At 38.8% G+C, this 26645-nt stretch overlaps 1 pseudogene; it reads right to left on the reverse strand.

The window, feature by feature from the left end:
* Nucleotides 1-12580: 12580 nt before the first annotated feature.
* LOC112404079 (prefoldin subunit 4 pseudogene) lies at nt 12581-23755 on the reverse strand (annotated as a pseudogene).
* Nucleotides 23756-26645: the final 2890 nt, after the last annotated feature.

Consider the following 26645-nt stretch of genomic DNA (forward strand, 5'->3'; position numbering starts at 1 on the left):
TTATTCATAAGAATTATCTGGAAAGTTTTCCAAAAACTGGTGATGCCCAGGCCCATCTCCAGAGGTTCTGGTTAAATTGGTGTAGGGTTGGGCCTGAACATCAAGGGTTTTATTTGTGATATTTGTTTTGATTTGTTTTGTTTTGTTTTCCATTTTCCAGATGATATTATGTAGCCAGGACTGAGATCCCCAACCTAAACAAATTTGAAAGCCCCTTTTCTTACAGAACTTCAACAGTTACCACAACTCAGCTGCATTTAAAAAGGCATAAGGAGTTTTGTCGTATCTTCAATGGCTGGGCTGTGTCATTCTTTTAATGGTTGTGCCATGCCCCTTACTTCCTGTCTCAACTGGGAGCTGTGGCTTGCTGCCCAGCATTAGGACACAGCCTGATCCAGTGTTGACCTTGGCCACATCAAGGTTGTAGAGCATCTTCACAGCCTGTTTGATCTGGCGCTCATTGGCCTTGACAACCACAATGAACACAAGAAATGATTTCTTCACCATAGGAAAAGAAAATTGAGCCCCCTAAATAAAAATAATAAAGAAATAAAAAAGTGAATACATGAAAGAACTGAGAAACACACGAGGGGGGTCAGAGTCAAGATGGCATACTAGGAGGACATGGAATTCGCATCTCTGCACAACTAGGGCACCTACCAGGCACTGCTGGGAGACCACGGACACCTAAGGAGATGGGAGGAACCCCCAGCAACCAGTTGTTTCAATTACAGTTTTATTTTTCCTAATATATTTTTTATCTTTCTAATTTTATTTTGTTTTTTATTCTTTGATATTGTACTGCTCCTTTTTTCTTCCTTTCTTTCTTTTTTCACCACACCACAAAGCTTGCAAGATCCTGGGTCCCAGGCCAGATATCAGGCCTGAGCTCCCATGGTGAGAGCTCCAAGTCCAAACCGCTGGACTAACAGAGAACCTCAGACCCCAGGGAACATTAATCAGAGTGAGGCTTCCCAGAGGTCCTCATCTCAGCACCAAGACCCAGCTCTATCCAACTGCCTGCAAACTCCAGTGCTGGATGTCTCAGGCCAAACAACCAGTAAGACAGGAATACAGCACCACCACCAAATAAATATGTTACAGATGAAGGAGCAAGGTAAAAACCTACAAGACCAAATAAATCAAGATGAAATAGGCAACCTACTGAAAAAGAATTCTGAGTAATGATAGTAGAGATGATCCAAAATGTCAGAAACAGATGGAGAAAAAGCAAGAAACATTTAACAAGGATCTAGAAGAACTAAAGAGCAAACAAACAGTGATGAACAACACAATAAATAAAATTAAAAATACTCTAGAAGGAATCAATAGCAGAATAACTGAGGCAGTAGACCGGATAAGTGACCTGGAAGATAAAATAGTGGAAATAACTGCCAGGGAGCAGAATAAAGGAAAAGGAATAAAAAGAATTGAGGACAGTGTCAGAAACCGCTGGGACAACATTAAACACACCAACATTCGAATTATAGGGGTCCCAGAAGAAGAAGAGAAAAAGAAAGGGTCTGAGAAAATATTTGAAGAGATTATAGTGGAAAACTTCCCTAACATGGGAAGGGAAATAGTCAACCAAGTCCAGGAAGCACAGAGAGTATCACACAGGATAAACCCAAAGAGAAACATGCTGAGACAAATATTAATCAAACTATCAAAAATTAAATACAAAGAAAAAATATTAAAAGCAGCAAGGGAAAAGCAACACATAATATACAAGGGAATCCCCATAATGTTAACAGTTGATTTGTCAGCAGAAACTCTGCAAGCCAGAAGGGAGTGGCAGGACATATTTAAGGTGATGAAAGGGAAAAACGGACAATCAAGATTACCCAGCAAGGATCTCATTTGGATTCGATGGAGAAATTAAAACCTTTAGAGATAAGCAAAAGTTAAGAGAATTCAGCACCACCAAAACAGCTTTACAACAAATGCCAAAGGAACTTCTCTAGGCAGGAAACATGAGAGAAGGAAAAGACCTACAAACACAAACCCAAAACAATTAAGAAAATGGTAAGAGGAACATACATATCATTAATTATCTTAAATGTAAATGGATTAAATGCTCCAACCAAAAGACACAGACTCACTGAATGGATACAAAAGCAAGACCCACAATATGGTGTCTACAAGAGACCCACTTCAGACCTAGGGACACATACAGACTGAAAGTGAGGGGATGGAAAAAGATATTCCATGCAAATGGAAACCAAAAGAAAGCTGGAGTAGCAATCCTCATATCAGACAAAATGGAGTTCAAAATAAATACTATTACAAGAGACAAAGAAGGACACTACATAATGATCAAGGGATCAATCCAAGAAGGAGATACAACAATTGTAAATATTTATGCACCCAACATCAGACCACCTCAATACATAAGGCAAATGCTAACAGCCATAAAAGGGGAAATTGACAGCAACATAATAATGGTAGGGGACTTTAACTCCTCACTTTCACCAATGGAGAGATCATCCAAAATGAAAATACATAAGGAAACACAAGCTTTAAATGACACATTAAACATGATTGACTTAATTGATATTTATAGGACATTCCATCCAGAAAAAACAGAAGACACTTTCTCCTCAAGTGCTCAAGGAACATTCTCCAGGATAGACCATATCTTGGGTCACAAGTCAAGCCTTGGTAAGTTTAAGAAAATTGAAATCGTATCAAGTATCTTTTCTGACCACAACGCTATGAGACTAGGTATCAATTACAGAAAGAAAACTGTAAAAAATACAGACACATGGAGGCTAACCAATATGCTACTAAATAACCAAGAGATCACTGAAGAAATCAAAAACTACCTAGAAACAAATGACAATGAAAACACGATGACCCAAAATCTATGGGATGCAGCAAAAACAGTTCTAAGAGGGAAGTTTATAGCAATACAATCCTACCTCAAGAAATAAGAAAAATCTCAAATAATCAACCTAACCTTACAACTAAAGCAATTAGAGAAAGAACAAAAAAACCCCAAAGTTAGCAGAAAGAAAGAAACAATAAAGACCAGATCAGAAATAAAAAGAAATGAAGGAAACAATAGCAAAGATCAATAATACTAAAAGCTGTCTTTGAGAAGGCAAACAAAATTGATAAACCATTAACCAGACTCATCAAGAAAAAAAGGGAAAAGACTCAAATCAACAGAATTAGAAATGAAAAAGAAGTAACAACTGACACTGCAGAAATACAAAGGATCATGAGAGATTACTACAAGCAACTATATGCCAATAAAATGGACAATCTAGAAGAAATGGACAAATTCTTAGAAATGCACAACCTTCTGGGACTGAACCACGAAGAAATAGAAAATATAAACAGACCAATCACAAGCACTGAAATTAAAACTGTGATTAAAAATCTTCCAACAAACAAAAGCCCAGGACCAGCTGGCTTCACAGGCGAATTCTATCAAACATTTAGAGAAGAGCTAACATCTGTCCTTCTCAAACTCTTCCAAAATATAGCAGAGGGAGGAAAACTCCCAAACTCATTCTGCGAGGCCACCATCATCCTGATACCAAAACAAGACAAAGGTGTCACAAAAAAAAGAGAAAACTACAGGCCAATATCTCTGATGAACATAGATGCAAAAATCCTCAACAAAATACTAACAAACAGAATCCAACAGCACATAAAAAGGATCATACAAAAAAAAAAAGGATCATACACCATGATCAAGTGGGTTTTATCCCAGGACTGCAAGGATTCTTCATTATATGCAAATCAATCAATGTGATACACCATATTAACAAATTGAAGGATAAAATCTATATGATAATCTTACTAGATGCAGAAAAAGCTTTTGACAAACTTCAACACTCATTTTTCATAAAAACTCTCCAGAAAGTGGGCATAGAGGGAACTTACCTCAACATAATAAAGGCCATACATGACAAACCCACAGCCAACATCATTCTCAATGGTGAAAAACTGAAACCATTTCTACTAAGATCAGGAACAAGACAAGGTTGCCCACTCTCACCACTATTATTCAACATAGTTTTGGAAGTTTTAGCCACAGTAATCAGAGAAGAAAAAGAAATAAAAGGAATCCAAATTGGAAAAGAAGTAAAACTGTCACAGTTTGTGGATGACATAATACTGTACATAGAATCCTAAAGATGCTACCAGAAAACTACTAGAGCTAATCAATGAATTTGGTAGAGTAGCAGGATACAAAATTAATGCACAGAAATCTCTGGCATTCCTATACACTAATGATGAAAAATCTGAAAGAGAAATTAAGGAAACGCTCCCATTTACCATTGTAACAAAAATAAAGTACCTAGGAATAAACCTATGTAAGGAGGTAAAAGACCTGTACTCAGAAAACTGTAAGACACTGATGAAAGAAATTAAAGATGACACAAACAGATGGAGAGATATACCATGTTCTTGGATTGGAAGAATGAACATTGTGAAAATGACTATACTATCCAAAGCAATCTACAGATTCAATGCAATCCCTATCAAACTATCACTGGCATTTTTCACAGAACTAGAACAAAAACTTTCACAATTTGTATGGAAACACAAAAGACCCTGAAGAACCAAAGCAATCTTGAGAAAGAAAAACGGAGCTGGAAGAATCAGGCTCCCAGACTTCAGACTATACTACAAAGCTACAGTAATCAAGACAGTTGTGGTACTGGCACAAAAACAAAAATATAGATCAATGGAACAGGATAGAAAGCCTAGAGATAAACCCACGCACCTATGGTCAACTAATCTATGACAAAGGAGGCAAGGAAATACAATGGAGAAAAGAAACTCTCTTCAATATGTAGTGCTGGGAAAACTGGACAGCTACATGTAAAAGAATGAAATTAGAACACTTCCTAACACCATACGCAAAAATAAACTTCAAATGGATTAAAGACTTAAATGTAAGGCCAGACACTATAAAACTCTTAGAGGAAAACACATGCAGAACACTCTATGACATAAATTACAGCGAGATCCTTTTTGACCCACCTCCTAGAGAAATGGAAATAAAAACAAAAATAAACAAATGGGACCTAATGAAACTTAAAAGCTTTTGCACAGCAAAGGAAACCATAAACAAGATGAAAAGACAACCCTCAGAATGGGAGAAAATATTTGTAAATGAAGTAACTGACAAAGGGTTAATCTTCAAAATATACAAGCAGCTCATGCAGCTCAATATAGAAAAAACAAACAACCCAATCCAAAAATAGGCAGGAGACCTAAAAAGACATTTCTCCAAAGAAGATATACAGATTGCCAACAAACACATGAAAAGATGCTCAACATCACTAATCATTAGAGAAATGCAAATCAAAACTACAATGAGGTATCACCTCACACAGGTCAGAATGGCCATCATCAAAAAATCTACAAACAATAAATGCTGGAGAGGATGTGGAGAAAAGGGAACCCACTTGCCCTGTTGGTGGGAATGTCTATTGATACAGCCACTATGGAGAACAGTATGGAGGTTCCTTAAAAAACTAAAACTAGAACTACCATATGACCCAGCAATCCCACTCCTGGGCATATACCCTGAGGAAGCCATAATTCAAAAGGACACATGTACTCCAGTGTTCATTGCAGCACTATTTACAATAGCCAGGACATGGAAACAACCTAAGTGTCCATCAACAGATGAATGGATAAAGAAGATGTGGCACATATATACAATGACATATTACTCAGCCATAAAAAGAAATGAAATTGAGTTATTTGTAGTTAGGTGGATGGACCTAGAGTCTGTCATACAGAGTGAAGTAAGACAGAGAGAGAAAAATAAATGCTGTATGCTAACACATACATATGGAATCTAAAAAAAAAAAAAGGTTCTGATGAGCCTAGGGGCAGGACAGGAATAAAAACACAGATGTAGAGAATGGACTTGAGGACATGGGGAGGGGGAAGGGTAAGCTGGGACGAAGTGAGAGAGTAACATTGGCATATATACACTGCAAAATGTAAAATAGATAGCTGGTGGGAAGCAGCAGCACAGCACAGGGAGATCAGCTCGGGGCTTTGTGACTACCTAGAGGGGTGCGATAGGAGGGTGGAAGGGAGACGCAAGAGGGAAGAGATATGGGGCTCTACATATGCATATAGCTGATTCACTTTGTTATACAGAAGAAACTAACACAACATTGTAAAGCAATTATACTCTAATAAAGATGCTTTTAAAAAAGGGGAAAAAAGGCATAAGATTTGTAAGAAGAGAAATCTTAATCTGATGAGATGAATTTAAGCAAATCAATTTAACATCTTTTACTCAAATTACACCCCTCCCTTTAAAATACCGCAAATAATAAATATAGTACCTTTACAGGACACAGGTGATAGGCTGAAAATTTGCACATAAAAAAAGACTTAGGTATACTAAGTATCTATTTTAGTATAAGTCCACAGTTTAAATATAAATGTAGTGCCCACTTGGACTGCCTTAATAGATATTTAGTATCTCGAATGAAGGAGATAAGCCCCCCTCTGCGCTTGTTATCCTTCTCTGGCTGCCTCCTTTAAGATGAGCAAAGGCTACAAGCAAGGGACCAGGATGGTGATGGGCTATGAAACCATGCAGGATCTGGGGACAAATAACTTCATGAAGAGGAGACATAAAAGCACACAATAGCTTTCTTCAAATATTTGCAGCGTTGTTACATGGAAGAAGAACCAAGCAATTTCTGGATGTGTAGAACTTAGAAGAGAGATTAGATCAGTTCTGTATGGCGCTGGATTCAAGTACTAGGATGAATGGCTGAAGATGATAGATTTGGGGGTCAGCATAAACTTGAAATATTTAATAGACTTGTTTAAAAGAGCACTGGACTGCATCATGAGGTAGTGAGATGCCCATCATTGAAAGTGTTCAAGAAGAGGGGAAAAATTATTTGACATGGATGCTCTATTGAAAACAAACACTGGGCAAAGGATTCTGAGTTATAAATATAGATATTTTCTAATGTTCCTTCCGATCTTGAAAAGTTCTATGAATTGTTAATATTCCAGATTACCCTCCTTCCCAACTTCAGCTTTAGCCTATGTGGTTTTGTATATCAAATTTCACTTCTATATCAAAAAAGAAAGAAAAAACACAAAGCAGTGGTCCATAATTAGCATCACTTTTTAGTAAATCTCATGGGCTTTCCTTTTTAGTATTATGACACAGGGAAGGTTGATCTTTGTGTAAGGTTACATCAGACAGAAATCTATTGCCAGATACCAGTCTCTGCATACCCATGGCAGATACTGCTGGTTATTACCTATAGAACAGCCATGCTCCACTGCCACCTTGCTAACAGACTCTGATTTTGTTCAGGATAGGTAGCAAAGTGCCCAGAGAAGGCGGGTACCTCTCCAATCTAAACCAAGCATGGTAACCCCATTGCTCTCTTGCCAGTGATTGGTTTAGGGTTGAGCATGTGATCCAGTTTTGTCTAAAAAAATGTAAGGGGAACTCTTTCAGGGTGAGAATTTTGTACTTCTGTGAAAGGTTTCCTTCCTGAAGAAGAGCAGAGGATGCAGTAGGAGAAAGTGTCCTCTTCTCACTTTTTGATGAGTCCTCTGACAAAGTGATATATTGAGCTGTGGCAGCTATCTTGCAACCATGAGGGGGAAGCCAAAATAATTACAGAGAAATCAAGTGGGAGTCCTGCCATTACAGACCCCAGGGAAAGTCTAACTGTGGAGTTTTATTAAGTGAGATAATAAATCCCTATATTTTAAGTTATTTTTTAAGTCAGGTATTCTGTTACTTGCAACCTAAATATCCTAACTAGCGTCCCAGAAGAATTCAAGTTGAATGAACTGCAGAAACTCTTTGAAAAACACATATATATGGCAGAAACTTCTATACTTGGATGGTAGCATAATTAATTAGCCATGGTGGAATGTAGATTTTGTCTATCAATATCTATGTCTATCTGTCTATTTTCCATCTATCTATCTATCTGCCTATTTACCTACCTATCTATAATTCGGTTGCTATAGCAACCAAGTGACACAGCCTTCCTCAGTCTAAACAGTCTGGCTTAATGATCAATTTGAGCTACTTTTAGGACTCATCCCTGCATTGTCTCAGCCATACACCTGCTATGTGAGAGCTTCATCCAGACACCTGCAGATTAATATGTGAACACCATTTTACAGAAAAGGAATCAGTGACCCTGAGTAAGAAATCCAAGGTCATATGTCTAGAAACTGATGAGGGCAGTAAGTAATAAGATCAAACCTCATGCGATCTAACCCCTAAACCTATGTTTTTAATAAGTACACTATACTGCCACCCCCTTGAAAGGTAGCACGATAAAGGTAAGGAGTGAGAGATATGACTAATAAATATGAGACGAGGAGGAGGTTCTAAGCCCAGTAGTACCAGCTGCAGTGCACAGGATGTGTTTCCCTGGAGTTCAAAGAATCAGAAAAGAAAAGCTTCCAAATAGAGCCAACTTGCTAGGTCCAAGACTTACAGTAAAGTGAGAGAGAAGTAAAGAGGACACACAATGTCTTACGAAAGAGTGAAAATGTCTTATTCTTCAACGTTCATGGATTTGCACTCACCGCTAGAAACAATCGTTTCCGTGTGCTAAATGGGAATGGCAATCCGGTTAACCTCATGCTGTCATTTTTAAAAAGCCAACTTTGGATCAGAAAATGATGGACTGTTTTCTCCCCTTCTACCTAGAATCCTCTGACTTCTTGCTTTTTCTATTTAGAATTCCAAGTATCTCAGGAATAGTTTTGTAATAACAATTTTCATGAACTCTTTTCAAACACTTTAGAAATACTCAGTTATTAGTTATGGTAAAGTTCATTTAAATAATATCGTTCAATTCTTTGGTGCAAATTGCCTAACACCAATACCAATGAGATTGCCTAAAAAGTGAAACATTTTAGCTGCATGTAGAGAAAAAGTCATTTAGGTAGGAGTTAAGGTATGTAGGTGTCAGTTTCTACTACAAGACTTACTCGGTGAATAAGCTGGTAAAAATCATTCAGCCTCTCAGCCTCTGGATCCTCACATGGAAAATGAGGGTGCTAATAACTGTGCTGTGAACTTCTCAGTGAGGTTCTGAGATCACATGAAACAATGGGTTTGAAATTCTTCTAGAAGCATAAAAGCATTCTACATACACAATTTTTTTATTGCTAGTCATCTAAAACATTCAGAAATATCAAATTTTCATTAATCCAAACTGGCCTCTTAAATATTTCAGGTATGCATACATGTATTCAAGATGAAATCAAATGAAACTGTGTACTGGTTTGAAGTCACTGCAGCATTTTTAGGCTGAGAGATGGGTAAGGAGATGGGGGTGGCAGTGCTTGTAGAATTGGGGGCAATAAACACATTCTGAAAAGGAGGGACTATATGGAAAAATGAAGCATCATTAGACAACCAGTGCATTCCCAGGGAAGTCTATTAGTAGCTATTCTCTAAAAGTCCACAAGGCAACCACTAGAGGGGTCCGTATCAGAAGGACAATAATATATTCACATAATTTTGCAGGAAATCATGATGGTGTCAGAAATCGATGGTCTTTTCTTTAGTTTTATCTCCATTAGAGACAGAGGCAGTTGGATTCCATGAAGCTGAGATTTATCTACTGCTTAGGTGCCTAACGAGACACTAAATGCCAGAAAGATTTTTGTGAAAGAATTATGAAATCGTTTTTAGTTTCTGCTAGCTAACGTCAAAGCTTAGGAAGAATAGGCCTTAGGGGGTGTAAAGGACTGACAGGTCTATAGCGGTAGCGCAGGGGTTGAGGGAGCCTGTTTCATTAAAAACTGTCTTATTAGTAAAAGCACCACCACTCTGATAATTTGACCATGTATCTACATTAGCTAATACCATTGCTTATGGTCAGCCCATTCACCTTGATTAGCATAAATTAATCTCAATAAAAATTTGCTTGCGTGTAGAGTGACTCATCCCTAATTGTGATTTTATGCAATTACCAAATAGGCTTTTGAAAAAAATTCTGAGCTCAATTTATAGCTAAGGGATAGCAGAAGCAGTAGATGCTCTGATTCTTCTTTCTTCGCAGAAAGAAAATATTTGCTCCACAAATGAGTACAGGACTTCGTTATCAGGGGATTTTGCAGTGGTGTCCTCTGCAGGCTGCGTATCGTTCATTTCATTATCTCATAAATATGCTGGAAAGCGTGATTTTAAGACTCTGCTGTATGATCCTAGGTTTACATATTTAATCTTAGAGAATCCTAGTTTTCTCTTCTATAAAATTAGGAATTAGGTTTAGATGATATCCAAACTTTCTTCAATCTAAAAAAAAAATCTGAGACTGGCTTTCAGGATTTTTCAGGTTTGTGAATTTGGGTGAGAATAAATCAAAGACACACACAAAACTGAATCGCAACTCCTCTCTAGAGCTACATCATTATTTTCGAAAGATAATTTTTACATTTTTTCAATTCGCTCCATTTCAAACTTAAAACTGTATAACTTAATGATACATTTGCAGGAGAGCACACATAAGGTATTAGGATTAAAAGCAAATATGTAATTCAAAAGAAGTTTTATTTTGACAGGTCAAAGCAAATTATATTAGGAGAAAATTGCAGTGACCTTCTAAGAAAGCCTCGCTTCCCAATCTCTATAAAAGCCGCATGTAACTAGCCATTTTGTCCATCCATTTTATTACCACTTTAGCAAAAAATTTCGAAGAGTGGTTTTATCAACACATGATATGCCAGAAGTGGGATCTGTGTACAGTTATTTTTTTTCTTGCAGCCACTTTAATTTCTATATAGGTGTAATCAAACTTTCAGGGTGATTTTACCCCAAACACGTTAACAACTACAAGATGTCTGGATTTCCTGCGGACCAAGAGAGCAGAACTGATTCCAGGGCCTTCAACTTGGGCTCCTAATAATGTTCCCGTTTCAGAAAAGATCTCAGAGTCACGATTCAGAAAACCAGAGCCAAAGCAGCCTCAGCCCCCAGAGGTGATCTTTGGAAATGACAAAGCTCGTTGTTCCCAGAACCCAGTCCCTGCCTGTCGCATTCCTTTCTTCTGCATCTGGGAGTGGGTTACAGGTCCTCTGTTTCAGAGATCCGGGATAAATACAAAAAACAAGACAATTCCCCCCAATATGTCAGGAATCCATGCCCAGTTTCCTAGAGTGATGATGAAGTGGGAGGAATTACTGGTCTCTGTGAAGCAATATTATAAAAGAAAAAAGGCCCACTTAAGGTACCATCACATATATGACAAGAAAGTTGTAGATCAAGAGAGAGAATTCTTCCTATACATTTAGTTTTAAAAGGATTTCAGGCTAGCATATCTATTGCAGTCTCATACAATTTCCCTCTAAAATGCACATAAAAAGATGAAAACTCAGCAGCAGTGAAAAGTAAGATTGAGAGACAACCTACTGACAGACTCTGGAAAGAATTTCTACCAATTATAAGATTGATTGAGTGACTTCCCTGTTGGTCCAGTGGTTAAGACTCCACTCTCCCAATGTAGGGGGCACGGGTTCAATCCCTGGTGGGGGAACTAAGATCCTGCATGCCATGCGGCGTGGCCAAAAAAAACAAAAAACAAAAACAGAGAGAGAGACTGATTGAGCACTGAAAAAATGATCAGTTCCCCATCAGCAGCCGCCTCCCCATTTCCCCATGTAACAGGGTAGCCTGGCCTCCCCGCAAGAAGACAGGAAGGCATATTATCTCTTATTTACTACTTGCCCTTTAGCACAGAAATTCCAGGTCTGTACAGACCTGAAAATTGGACAAGCGTTTGCCTATTGTAAGACCGCCTGTGCTTTGAAGTAACCAATAAATTGTTCCACAATACAAGATCTCTTTATTTAATACATAAAATAACATTTACTTGTTTTTCATATTTACAGAAGGGATATGTGTTCACTGTGGAATTTCTGAAAATTAAAAAAACTACAAAGAAAAAAGTAAAATGACTCCTAATGTCACTACCCAGAGATAACTATTATTAGCTTGAGAATGTGTAGCCTTTCGTTTTTATGCATTATTCTATTTTTTACAAAAATAAGAGCATGTTAGATATATAAAATTTTGTAACTTGCTTTTAGGTTTAAAATGACATAATTCATGTCATTAAATATGTTCAGAACATGAATGTTAATAAATATGTATGTACATAGTGAATAAATATATTCCAGTATTATATACAGTATACATATTATATTCCATTATTCCATTGCATGCATGTGCCATACATATCTTTAACCGGTCTCCTATTGTTGGACATTAAGGTTGTTTACTGTTTTTCTCTATTGTCAGTAATATTCTGTTGAACACGTGTCGCTTTTAATATACATCTATGTTTATTTTTCTTAGGATGCAGTCTTTAGAAGTGAAATTGCTGGGTCAAAAGAAATGCTTATTTTTTCATTTTAAACAATATTTGGATGTATTAAATAAAAAATTTAAAGTATATTGGGAATTCCCTGGTGGTCCAGTGGTTAGGACTCTATGCTTCTACTGCAAGGGGCCCAGATTCGGGCCCTGGTTGGGGAAGTAAGATCCTGTATGCCATGTGGCATGGCCAAAAAAAAAGGTATAGAACTTTTAATGCTCATCAGCTTTGAGGTTTATATTGATCCTAATTTTGGCATGTAATTGAACTTTCCAATCTGCTCACACTTGCTGATTTGATTCCACTATGAATTCTAAGATGTCATTTTCCTCTTGCAAATTTTTCTTCTACCATTTATGGTGTTTCTTCTTGAAAACGGCTAGTGAAAGCATCACCAATTGGATAAGGTGTCATTAAGTAGTCATCTGGCAGCGTGATGTCATCACAAGCATCTTCTAGCTTTTGGAATTGTTGCTTTATCACTTCTATTTCTTCCTTTAGCTCTGTTCTTCTAGTCAGTCCATGCAAAATTATCTCTTGTTGATCTTCAAAAGTAATATTGACATCTTCTGCAAGACCCAGGGTAATAGTAGCACTCACTCCATGGATTTGTGAGGGTTAAATGTGATAATCCAGGTGAAGTGCCTGCCATGATGATTGATGCAGTCAATGGGACCTTTGGCTTAGCAGATCCTAAGGGCAAGGCCTTGACTGTGAGGTCCTCAGACTCCCCAGGAGCACTCTCAGCAAAGGGAAGGGTGGTCTAAAGCCCACTGAGAGCCTCGGCACTGGTGCCCCATCGTGGTTGGTTGGGTACCTCACCTCAGGTCCCTGGGGCTCCATACCGGGCCTCAGAGCTGCATACTGTCAGCATCCCACGCCCCCCAGCTCCCTGCAGCCAACCCCCAGCCTCTGCCCAAGTGCCCAGCACACCAAGCGCTCCAGGAATGCTTCCTTTTAATTCCTTTTAGATATGATACCAAAAAGCCTCAAGAAAGATTATACCAATTTCAATTTACAAATTTATCAGCAGTGTCTGAGGGTGACTACTTACATGGGCTACCATTAATCCTGAATATCATTATTCCTTTTTATGTCATAGGTAAAAACTTTTCTGTTTAAATTTTATTGCTTTTATTACTGTTTGGTGTTGAATGTTTTCCCATATATTTACTTGTCACTAGTGTGAATGGCATTTTCAAGCCCTTTACCCATTTTTCTGCTATCAGGTGTTTATTTTAGTTCTATTCGTATGTATTGTCTCCTCATCTATGCATCTATTAACCCTTTGTCTCTTATATGGATTGCAAATTTTTTCCCAGCTTGTACTTTGCCTTTTAATTTTGTTTATGATGTTTTTCTGCTATATAGAAGTTTTAAAAGGTTTCTATAAGCTGTAGATGACCTGCTTTCCCCCCTTGCAGCTGATACGACCAAAATGGAACCCCTGGTCTAAGTTGGGTTAATTTGATTCTTTTTCCTAAGAACTTGAATTTGAAACATCGATACACTGGAACACTTATATGATTGAAAAAAAATATAATAGAATGCTGGCTGGGAGTTGCCACCATGATATACCACAGCCTCATGCAAGTAAATGATATGGAAGAGGGAAATCTAAGAGATTTCAGAGAAAGTCACTTTGTCACTACAAGAACGAAGCAGATATATAGAGAAAAGACAAAAGAGTGAAATGACAGGAGGGATTTTGGACTGGAGGATACCAGATTGAACTGATGAGGCCTGAAGTAAGGTTCTATACTGAAAATAAGGGAATTAGTTACAAGTTTTCATATTGAACATTGAGAGTCCACAGCCCTGTTTTCTCTGTTGGCTCCCAAAACAGGGGCCCCAAAGATTAGAGATCAGAGAAATCCTCTTTGTGAAAACTGGCCTAAACAAAATGCTACACACACACACACACACACACACATACACTTAGCTGTCTCCCACCAAGAGTCAGGTTCCTGATTCATGGTCATTTCACATACAGAAAGTCTTGGTCCCCAAATGTAGAAATTCCAGTGAGATTTTTAGTAACTCACTAATAAATATGAATGGATAGCAAATAATCACTACACATTCAAGCAAAGACTATTAACAACAGAGTTCAGAATGAATAAAAGTAAAGAACTTGGAGGAAATAGAGATAATGCATTGAATAAAAGAAAACTTTAAATGACATTGTAATTTATATCCCCTGATAATCAGAGAAAATCCCATCACTGAGCATAAACAGGATGGTTTTTTTTGTTTGTTTGTTTGTTTTTGCGGCCTCTTACTGTTGTGGCCTCTCCCGTTGCGGAGCACAGGCTCCGGACGCGCAGGCTCAGCGGCCATGGCTCACGGGGCCAGCCGCTCCACGGCACATGGGATCTTCATGGACTGGGGCACGAAACCGTGTCCCCTGCATAGGCAGACGGACTCTCAACCACTGCGCCAACAGGGAAGCCCCAAACAGGATGGTATTTTAAAGGAATATTCTGAAAACAAGGTAGAGCTCTCAGAAATTAAATATGTAATTGCTGATGTGAAAATTTAATGAAAGATTGGAAGATAAATTTGAGCAAATCTCAGTGAAATAGAAGAAAAAGAGAAAAGGGGAATAAAGGGAATACAAGGGAATAAAGACAAGAAAACTAGAGGATCATTACAAGAAGCCAAACATCCAATTACTTAAAGTTTTAGAAAGGGAGAATAGTAAAATCATAGACAAGGAAATTACAAAGTATATTAGACAACTTCCTGGAACTGAAGGATATGAGTTTCCAGATCAAAAGAACCCACTAAGTGCTCAGCACAAAGGGAAAAATTACCCATACTAGGCACATCATCATGAAATTATACAAAACCAGAGCTGGGTCCTAAAATGTTCCATGGAGAAAAAAATAACTGGTCACATACAAGGGAACAGGAATCAAAATGGCATCAAGTTCCTTAAAAATAACATTAAAACTAGAAAACAATGGAGATAGCATCCACTTCTAAAACTGGCAGCTAGACAATCAGAATAATCTTCTATAGAGTACATCTAAAACAAGTTAGATGCAATATAAAACATATTATTAAAGCACAAAAGAACTAGAGAAATAACCAAAATCTAGGAGGAGAACGAAGAGGGAATCCCAACACTCAGAGCCACATTGGCTCTGAGTGTATTTTCCACTGTGAGAGAAACAACTGTGAAACTGACCTGAAAAAGCAGCCCTGCATTTTGGGCAACATCCTGGCATGAGGAGGACAGTGATCAAATCCCAGGGTCCTCGTAGCGGGGAAAAGACTGAATAAATTACCAGCCACTCTTAAGTTGCCACACCAAAGGGTTATATCCTCAGGGTAGAGGTGAACCAGAAGTAAACCAGACCACGAATGGTCTTGGGTGGTCTGGACAAACACACACCTTAAATTTGTATTAAGGTGTTCCTGGAAAAGTAATGCCCACAGGCCCCTCCTGTAAGCAAACAAAAAGTCCTCTGGAGGAGGAAGCTATCATTCTAGGCCTCATATAATTCCTGTTAATAAAGCTTCTAATAAAATATCAAGTAAACAGGCAACTAGAACTAGATACATTAGGAAACAGGACACCATGAGCAAGAATCAAGTGAAACTATAGGCAATAGAAACATACCAAATGCGGTAGGCAAAATTCTAAGTCCCCAAGATTCCTGCCCTAGTTATTCAATCAAACATTAATCTAGGTGCTGCTGTAGTGGGATTTTGCAGACATAATTAAGGTCTCAAATCAGCTGACTTTAAGATAAGGAGATTATCCTCAGTGGGCCTGACTTAATCAGGCCTACAGAGGATAATTTACTGGACTCTTTCTGATGAAGAGATTTGAAGCATGAGAGGGATTTGGCACAAGGGAGAATCTCTGTTGCTGGCTCTGAAGATGGAGAAGGCCACGTGGCAGGGGATGCAGACAGTATCTGGGAACAAGAGCGCCCCCCAGCTGACAGTCAACACGGAAACTGCGAACTCAGTCCTACAACTGCAAGAAATTTAATTCTGTCACAACAATGTCAGCTTGGAAGAAGACTCTCAGCTACACATGAGCACGCAGCCAGCCCAAATCCTGAATTTTAGATGTGTGAAACCCCAAGCAAAGAATTCTGCCTGAATTTCTGACAGGCAGAACTGTGAGCTGGTAATTGGTTGTTGATTTAAGTGACTAAATTTGTAGTAACTTGTTATACAACAATAGAAAAATCATAATCCACAAAGACCTGGGAAATTGGAACAATGTGTAATCAAATATAAAAGAGCTACGCTTGCTGTACTTAAAGAAAGAAAAGAAAAGCTTTAAAAGATCAACACGAGGGCTTCCCTGGTGGTGCAGTGGTTGAGAGTCCGCCTGCCGTTGCAGGGGACATGGGTTCGTGCCCCGGTCTGGGAGGATCCCACGTGCCGTGGAGCGGCTGGGCCCGTGAGCCATGGCCGCTGAGCCTGTGCTCTGCAGTGGGAGAGGCCACAACAGTGAGAGGTCTGTGTACCGCAAAAAAAAAAAATTAAAAAAAAAGATCAACACGAAATAAGAAGCCATGAAATTTGTCACAGAGTTCTACAGTCATCCACAGTAGAGTGATCAGGATCAGATTTACTCTCCTGGCTTAAGCAACTATAAAACTGGATAAATAAATGAATCAATTGTTTTCAGGCTGGACAACAGGAAGCACAGGACTATTATCATAAAGAGAAAAGAAATAAATGAGGTGCTCCCCCCAGTTGCCCCAACTTATTGCTGGGAGGTGTTTTCAAGCTACAGCGCAGAGTGAGGGGGAACCCAAACACGGCCTGAATTTGAAAAGTCAAAGAACAAGATTCAGGGAGGCCTAAGCAGCTGGTAATCATGGGACAGAGTACCAGAGAGGAGAAAGCTGCAGAGGGAAAACTCCAGAGGTCTGCAGAAGTGTTCCCTTGAGTCTTAGGCTTATTACTCCTGTGCATGCATGAGAGGAAACTACCAGGCACAGGAAATAGAATCACTGTAAACCATTAGGCTGAACAATTTCCAAAGCTCCCATAGGGATGGGAGTATTCTGTGTTCTCACCAGCCAGAGTGAAAAACTTCATCTCACAAAGGGCATACGGTAGAGTTGTCAGGAAGATAGCACCATAGCAGAGGAGATACAGTAAATCTTGAGTAAAGGACACTTTAATGAGGCTTAAAGGCTCCTTAACATTGGTCTTGGCAAAGATTTTTTAGATATGACACCAAAAGTGCAAGCAACAAATGCAAAAATGAACAAGTGGGATGATATCAAACTAAAGAGCTCTGTACAACAAAAGAAATCAGAAAAATAAAAAGGCAACCTATAGAATGGGAGAAAATATTTGCAAGCCATCTCTCTGATGGGGGTTAATATCTAAAATATGCAACGGACTCATACAATTCAATAGCAAAAAAAAAAAAGCAAAAACCCAAAACCAAAAACCTAACCAATCTGATTCAAAAATGGGCAAAGGACTTGAATAGATGTTTTTCTAAAGATATATGAATGGCCAACTGGTACATGAAAAGTTGCTCAACATCACTAATCATCAGGGAAATGCAAATCAAACCCACAATGAGATGTCACCTCACACCAGTCAGAATGGCTGTTGTCAAAAAGACAAGAGATAAGTGTGATGAGGGTGTGGAGGAAAGGGAACCCTCTTGCACTGTTGGTGGGAATGGAAATTGGTATGGTATGGAGGTTCCTCAGAAAACTAAAAATAGAAATACGATGTGATTCAGCAATCACACTTCTGGGTGTACATCTGAAGGAAATGAAAACACTGTCTCAAAGAAATATCCATACCACATTCATTGCAGCATTATTCACAATAGCTAAGACATGGAAACAACCTAAATGTCCACTGATGGATGAATTGATAAGGAAAATAACACACACACACACACACTAGAATATTATTCGGCCACAAAAAAGAAGGAAATCCTGCTCTTTGCGACAACATGGATGAATCTTGAGGGCATTATGCTACATTAAATAAGTCAGACAGAGAAAGACAAATACTGTATATTCTTACTTATATGCAGAATCTGAAAAAGCTGAACTCATAGAGAGTAGAGTGGTGTTTGCAGGGGCTGGGGGGTAGGGAAAATGGAGAGATGTTGGTCAAATGTACAAACTCCCAACTAAATAAAATATGACTAAGTTCTGGAGATCTGATACACAGCATGGTGACTATAATTAACAATACTGTATTATATATTTGAAAATTGTTAAGAGAGTAGATCTTAAATATTCTCCCCACAGAAAAGAAGTGGTAGTTATATGAGGGGATGGAGGTGTTACCTTATGGTGGTAATAATTTTGTAATATATATGTGTATCAAATCATGTTGTAAACCTTGAACTTATGTACATTATATGACAATAATATCTCAATAAAGCTGGGGCGAAATGTAAAAAATATAGTTTAAACAGACAAAACAACAGGTGGACCTACCTATATCTACAAAAAATGAACTTTAAATGAACATTCACAAATAGGTTGAAAGCTAAAAGATGGAAAATAATATATAAATAATACTATAAGAAATCCAGAGTGACTATACTAAATACAGTTCAAAATAAATAGTTTTATTAGAGAGAAAGAGGGGCATTTCTTAATGATAATAAACAATACATTAGGAGGACATAAAAATTCTAACTCTACGTGTGCCTAAAACACAGCCAAAAATGTCAATGAAACAAATTTGTCTATATTAAAGAGAGAAAAAGATAAACACACAAACATAATCAGAGGTAAACACCCCATCTCAATAACTGATAGAGCTAGACAGAAAATAAGTAAGCATACAGAAGATTTGTAGAACACTATCAACCACTTTAACCAAACTGGCATTTATAAAATACAACACCAAACAACTGCAGAATATACATCCTCCTTTCTTTTTACATACGTATGGAATGTACACCAACATAGACCATATACAAGGACATAAATCAAGTTTTAATACATTTCAGAAGTTTGTTTTGAGAGTTTACTTTTCTGATTGCAATGAAAGTACATTAGATATCAATTACAATAATAAAGCTAGAGAAGCCCTAATTATTTGGAAATAAAACGACATATTTCTAAATAACTCATGGCACAAATAAATCAAAAGGGAAGGTAGATAATATTTCAAATGGAAAGAAAATGGAAATACGAAATAGCAAACTTTGTTATTGGCAGCTAAAGCATGCTTGGAATTGATTCATAATAAATGCTTATATTACAGAAAAAGAATGGGTAAAAATAATTGTTACATTTCTATCTTATGATCCTAGAAAAAATAATACCAAACTGAATCCAAAGTTAGTAGAAAGGAAATTATCAAGATAAGAGCAGACATCAATGAAATGAAAAATATAAAAACAACATAAAAATTGTACTAAGTCAAACGTTGGTTTTTTTAAGAGGTTAATAAAATCAATGAAACCCTAGCAAGACAGACCAAAAAAAAAAAAAGAGAGAGAGAGAATAAAACCAAACAACCAGTATTAGGAATGAAGGAGCAGATATCCCTATAGATTCTACAGATGTCAAAAGGGAAATAGTATGCCAATACATTAGACAAACGAGATAAAATGCACTTGAAAAACAAAACGGTCAAAACTGATACAAGATGAAATAGAAAATCTGAATAGCCTTATATGTGTCAAAGTAATTGAAATTATTATTAGAAACATCTATGCAAACAAAACCCCAGGCTCAAATTATTTCACTGGTAAATTCTATTGAACATCTCAAAAAGAAATAATAACAATTTTACACAAGGTCTTTCAGAAAATAGAATAACCCTGATACTAAAACTTGTCAAAGGCATTCCAATAAGGGAAGCACAAATCCAAAAATATTGTATCAAGTATTAGCAATTGTATCTAGCAATATGTAAAATATAAAATACTTCATGACTGAGTGGAATTATCCTAGCAATATAAGGTAAAAATATTCTACATAATTCACCATATTAACAGAAAGTAAGATTAAATATTGAAAAATTATATTTCATAAAAATTAAAAAGTTCTCCTCCTCACAAGATACCATTTAGGAAATGAATAGGCAGGCTCTAGGCCAGATGCTATGTTTGTCATGGTCTCCAGGTTTCCTGTAAAAACCACAAGCATAGCTGAAACATAATTCTTTTTTTTTTTTTTTTTGCGGTACGCGGGCCTCTCACTGTTGCGGCCTCTCCCGTTGCGGAGCACAGGCTCCGGACGCGCAGGCTCAGCGGCCATGGCTCACGGGTCCAGCCGCTCCGCGGCATGTGGGATCTTCCCGGACCGGGGCACGAACACGCGTCCCCTAGCATCGGCAGGCGGACTCTCAACCACTGCGCCACCAGGGAAGCCCTGAAACATAATTCTTTAAAGGCATGGTAGTATTGCTGATTCTCCCACACCTATGTGACTCCCCAGAGGGCTTTCCAACATGAGCTCCTAAATGCTCGGCTTCCAAGCTTCACCACAGAAATCAAAGGGTGTCTGAAAGACCTCAGAAGCCTGCCTCCTTACAGGAGTACTTCTTGGCCGCTTCATGGACTGTAAGGACTGATGACCTGGCCACAGAGAATCGCTAACCTTGACATGGTTTACCCACCAGCTATGGCTTCTTGACACCATTAATATCCTTTGTTGTGTTGCTCAGTGACATATCCAGGAGATTATGTTTTGTGCTACAAGCAACAACTATAGGTCAAAAAAGCAGTTTTAAAAAATTAGCTATTTAGCCAACATGCTATGCTCTTAGTATAATGATTAATTTCCTGGCATTACCCACCATAGAGGCATTCACTGTAGGCTGAAGGGCACCATAATATGAGAAACCAATGCCCTGGACAAACAGATACTTCATTTTGGGATGGGGTGGTGGTAGCAGTCTTGAAGGTGAATCTCCACAGGCAGTTATTGGGCACAGGCCTGCTTGTCAACTGCAACGAAGAGCAGAGTAAGGGTTGGGCTTGGCTAATGCTAGGAGGGCTTCATGGGTGCCTATAACGAATCACAAGTTTGTGGTGTGAACATCTGGACAATGAGTGATCTGTGAGTATGGTGTTTAATGAAATTATGTGGCAAGAAAGGTTTCTTGGCTCTATAACAAGCACATATTGCAAAAAGCTGTAAAGCCAATCCTAATACTATTTCTTTTATTCTCAGGAGACTGCTGTGTAGCAGGCAAAGGCCAAGATGGGTCCTTCTGCTTGGACAAGTGGTGGAAAGCAGAGAGAGAGAGTAGATCACCAGGCAGTGGGGAGACAAGAGGAAACCTGTGTCTGGACCGTCTAGTTCTCTGTTCTAACTCTGACTTACCTTCATCGCACTCCTTTGTCTCTCCACGACGTTTAGCAGGGTATGGTTTTCAGAGCCAGTGGCCCAAGCATCCAGTCATCATGTGAGAACTGGACCCAGCTGCACCTTAGGGAAGCACGCCTAAACGTCTAGTATTTATGGAAGAAGCTGCATGTGGCTACTCGTTAAGGGTACTCTGTGCTAGGCACTGTGCTAAACTGCAGTTTACAGGCAAACATTGCCTTAATCCTTGTGAAAACCCAAAGATGACGGAGCTCTTATTATTCCCATTTTACAGATGAGGAAACATGTTTAGAGGGAATAAATGGATGTCCAAGATCACATGGCCAGTAAGTGGTGAACTGCTATCTTGAACCCAGCCCATCTAATTCTGTTATTCAGGTTATCTGGACAGCCGCTTACCAGCCCTCTATGAAAAGGCCCAGAAGCAGCAGAGGGTTGTCTTTGAGCATCCGATGGTCAAGTGAAAACCTCAAATGTTGACACTCACAGGGGAGGGTGAATAGTTACTGTTCATAAAAATGAATCTCAGATTTCCACACCATGTAATGTGACAGCTATTTTTAACTTAATACAGGGCATGAAAGTGTTTCTAAGAATTGTATTTTCTTTTTCTTTAATTGAAGTATAGTTGATTTACAATGTTGTGTTAATTTCTGCTGAACAGCAAAGTGATTCAGTTATACATATACATGCATTCTTTTTTATATTCTTTTCCATTACGGTTTATCACAGGATATTGTATATGGCTCCCTGGGCTATACAGTAGGACCTCGTTGTTTATGCAGTCTCTATATAATAGTTGGCTTCCGCTAACCCCAAACTCCCAATGCTTCCTTCCCCCACCCCTCCTATGTATTTTCTTTTGAGTTCACCACTTGGAACAGAATTTACGTAGAATATACTTATTAAAACAGTTATTCAACTACTGATAATTCTATGGTGCTCTATCAAATATAAGATCATTAGACTTATTGGTGTTTCATCTGAGAATGAGATTAATCATTGTATTTACAATGGAATACATTAACAAATAAATCTATTCATGGAGAGTTCCCTGGCGGTCCAGTGGTTAGTACTCGGCTCTTTCACCACCATGACCAGGTTCAATCCCTGGTCAGGGAACTAAAACCCCGCAAGACAGACAGCACGCAAAAAGTTTGAAAAAGAAATAAATCCATTCATTAATATTTAATAATCATTAAGAACTGCTTGAATTGCATGCCTTAAGGCCAGAGAGTGGCTTATATGTAATATTCCTATTTATGTTTTCACAAGAGAGGACCGAAGGATATATTCCACAGAAAGAATCATGGCACTATCTAACCAATAATCCCTGCTTCGAGTCCTTTTTTGGGAATGAGGCAGGGTATAAATAATCAATGAAATCAGCATGACCATAGATGTTACAGAAAAACCCAAACAAACTTTTTGGCCAAACCAATATTTCTTCCATCACTCCTCAATCTTCCTGTGTAAGTCTCTGCCCCAAGTTCATGCCAATTGCTGTGCAGCCCTCTGCTCCCCGTCCCCATTGCTGTTCCCTTCTGACCTGTAGACATTTGCCCACTACGAATGGAGCCTTCTGTAGCCTAGTCATGTTCAGCTCCGCCTCAGCTACCACCATCACTCTGGGAAGTCAACTGTGCCTACAATGCACGCAGCCGACTTCCTGGTGTCAAGCCCTTACTTTCTCAGAGCCAATGAGGGAGTCCTCTTTCCCCACCACCTCAACCCGGTAGTCCCCCCGCCGGGGTCACTCCCCTCACCGTTACCATTGGAAACCGCTCCTCTGGAACCCCTGATTCAAGCCCCCCCACCCCACTGACCACATCCTCTATCCCTCCAGCTCTCTGTGGAATCATCTTTTCTTGGATGCCTCACACACACCTTCAAGTTAGTAGGATTACAGGTGACAGGAGCCACAAGCACGCCCACGGATTTAAATTCTTGAATAACCTGGACAGGTGTTAGCAGCACAGGGCTTCTTCTGCCGTGAGAGGTTTTGGCGCTGGATGAGGCCATGTGGGACTCCTTCCGGGCGCTGGGGCCCAGGCACCAGCTGTCCTTCCTGCGATACAACATTTCACGAACCTGAGAATTGGTGTCATCTTCAAAGAGGTGACTGAGCTGCGAGTTGTCGGCCACTGCCCTCCAAATCCTGCCGTTGCTGGTGGCTGGAGCTCATGTATTAGAGAATGGCAGAGAGGAGAACCTGCGTGGACAAGCTCAGGTGCTGGGCAGAGCGCTTTTCGTGCGCGCGGTGGTCCACGTGGCTCTCAGGGAAGTGCGGCTTGGTTTCCGTGCGGCAGGAGGGTGTATGCTTCCTAAGCCCACAAGAGTTCTGACAGCTTCTATTTCCAGCATGATGGTTTGCTCTGTAGACCTAGCTTGATCGTTCAGCTGTCCTGAGCCTTCCAAGACACCGTCACCGGTGCTTATTCCCGCCAACTCTGTCTCCATAACGCAGCCGCTAGCTGGTCAGGAAGCAGCCCTCGTGACACCATAGACATTGCGACCTTAACCTAGAAGTGTGGGTGTTAGGTCATCCTAATGACTGGACCAGCATGTAACACTAACATACTCTCTGGAATGGTTGATAATACGTAATGTGTGTGAGAATGTAGAACAACTAGAACTTTCCTACATTGTTGGTGATGTGGGAAAAGGTTACAACCACTTTGGAAAAAAGTCTGACCGTTTCTTATAAAACTAACATACTCCTGCTTTGTGACCCAGCCATTCTTCTTCTGGGTATTTATTCAAGAAAAATAAAATTATATCTACCCACCCACACACACAAGCACACACACAATGTGCACCAGAATGTTTACATCACTTTTATTCATAAGAGCCCAAACTGGAAATAGCTCAGAAAAATGGATAAACAAACCATTGTATCTTCATACATTCAGCAAAAACCAAAACGAACTTCTGAAACACACAATCACATGGATGGATCTCACAGGTACTATGCTGAATGAAGAACCCAGACACAAAAGAGAACATACTGTATATGTATATGTTTATGTACATGTATATGTTTATGTCTGTGTATAAGTTTATGTATATGTATTTGGATATGTATATGAAGTTCTAGATGAGTCAGAATTCTGGTTGCCCATGGAGGAGGGGCAGGATTGATTGCAAAGGGAACTCTGGACATGGGTGTAGATTACATGGATGTATCCATTTTTCAAAATTGTGCAGTTGAAATACGTACATTTTAACATATGCCATTCTTACCAAATGTAATAATCAAGTAGCTTGGGAATTGGGCGGGAGATATAGATGAAACAAAAATGGCAGAATGTTGATAGTTGTGGAAGCTAGGTAATGGGTACATGGGGTTTCCCATTATTTTGCTTATTCTGTTTTATGTTTGAAATTTTCTGTAATCAAAAAAAAATTTTTTTAAAAAGAAACAAAGGATGAAAGAATGAAGGAAAGAAGGCAGCCATTATTAATCCTCACGGTGTCCTTGCCTTAGAATCCGCTTTAGTCCATGAGTAGTCTCTAATAATCAGTCAGAAGCACATGTGAGATAACGTGTTTTTTTGCCCTTGGCCTGTAGCACACACTTCTGAGTTTGTCACACACACACACACACACACACACACACACACAGAGCGAAAAAAAATAACTAGAACAACTTACTCCAATATATTAGACTGTTTAGCTTCAGGTGGTAGGATTATGAGTGATCTTTAAGATATATAAATAAATATAAAACTTTATATTTATGTTGAGAAAAAGCCTGTTCTTATTTTAGGGGAATTCTTAGTCAAAGATGAGGGAATACTTCTCCTTTCCAGGCTCTGAATTGATCAACTGATTATTTTCATAAGGGAGCAAGTGAAAGATTTTGAACTCAAAAAAAAAAAGAATTTTTCAACAAAAGATAATAGAGATAATATTAAAGAGCAATTAGTTTTGACCTGTAATGGTTTTTCAATCCTATTTATAATGTTTCTTGCTGAAAAGTATAAACCCCACCCTTCTTCACTCTCTCAGAAGAACCAAGCTCCGTTGGCATCACCTGTTTATTTCATCTTAGTCTTAACGTCTAATCGGAGTTTTCCGTTCTCATTTGGGACAGCGAGAAGTGGGCTTCCTCTATACTTAAAAATTACAAAATAGCCAGCATACGTATTTCCTCAGGACAGAAAGCAAGATATAGCATTTTTTGCAGAGTACCTCATGTTTTGTTCCCTTCCCTTGTAAAGCGTGCAATGCATAAATTATCATTTGGGAAAAGAATGGCCAAGTACTGGTAATATCACTCTGTAGGAATATGAATGAGAGTTTATTAAACCTATTTTTTTTAAAAATAAAGGATTGTCCATGGAAAATTAGCAAAAAGCTCCTGGCTTGGAAGGATAGGATTTTTCAAGTGACTCCTGGCACAGTACTGAAAGGAGTATACTTGGAAAAAAAGAAACTGAAAGTACTGAAAGTAGAAATGAGTAAAGTATAAGATGTAGCTTCCCAAAAAGCTAGTGCAGCCTTGGTTTTATTAACCAAAATGACATGTCCAAGAAAAAGAGTTAATTGGTCTGCTTTGTTATATGCTAGTCAGGCCATCCTTGTGAACTGTGTTCTGTTCTGGACACTGTAGTTTGAGAGAGATTGACGATGAGGAACATATCCAAATTCTGCTATCCTTAGAGAGGATGACAATTCTGGAAGTTACGTGATATGGGAAATGGGAGAAGGACCTGGGCAAGTTTAATCAAGAGAAGAAAAGACTAAAGGAGGACACAGTAGTGAACTTCAGTTGTTGAAGCCCTTATGGCAAAGGATGAATGCAATCATTCTCTGGCCTCTACAGATTAACAGCAGGACTGAGGAGGGAAGCAATATTTGGCTCAAATCAGGAGAGACCCATTTAGCAGGACTCTTCAAAAAAGGAATGGGCTATCCTAGGAGACAGAGATGTGCCTACAAATGGAGGTGCTCAAGTACGTTAGGAATG

The sequence above is a fragment of the Neophocaena asiaeorientalis genome, unplaced genomic scaffold (assembly GCF_003031525.2).
Source record: "Neophocaena asiaeorientalis asiaeorientalis breed wild unplaced genomic scaffold, Neophocaena_asiaeorientalis_V1.1 scaffold961, whole genome shotgun sequence".
Classification (NCBI taxonomy): domain Eukaryota; kingdom Metazoa; phylum Chordata; class Mammalia; order Artiodactyla; family Phocoenidae; genus Neophocaena; species Neophocaena asiaeorientalis.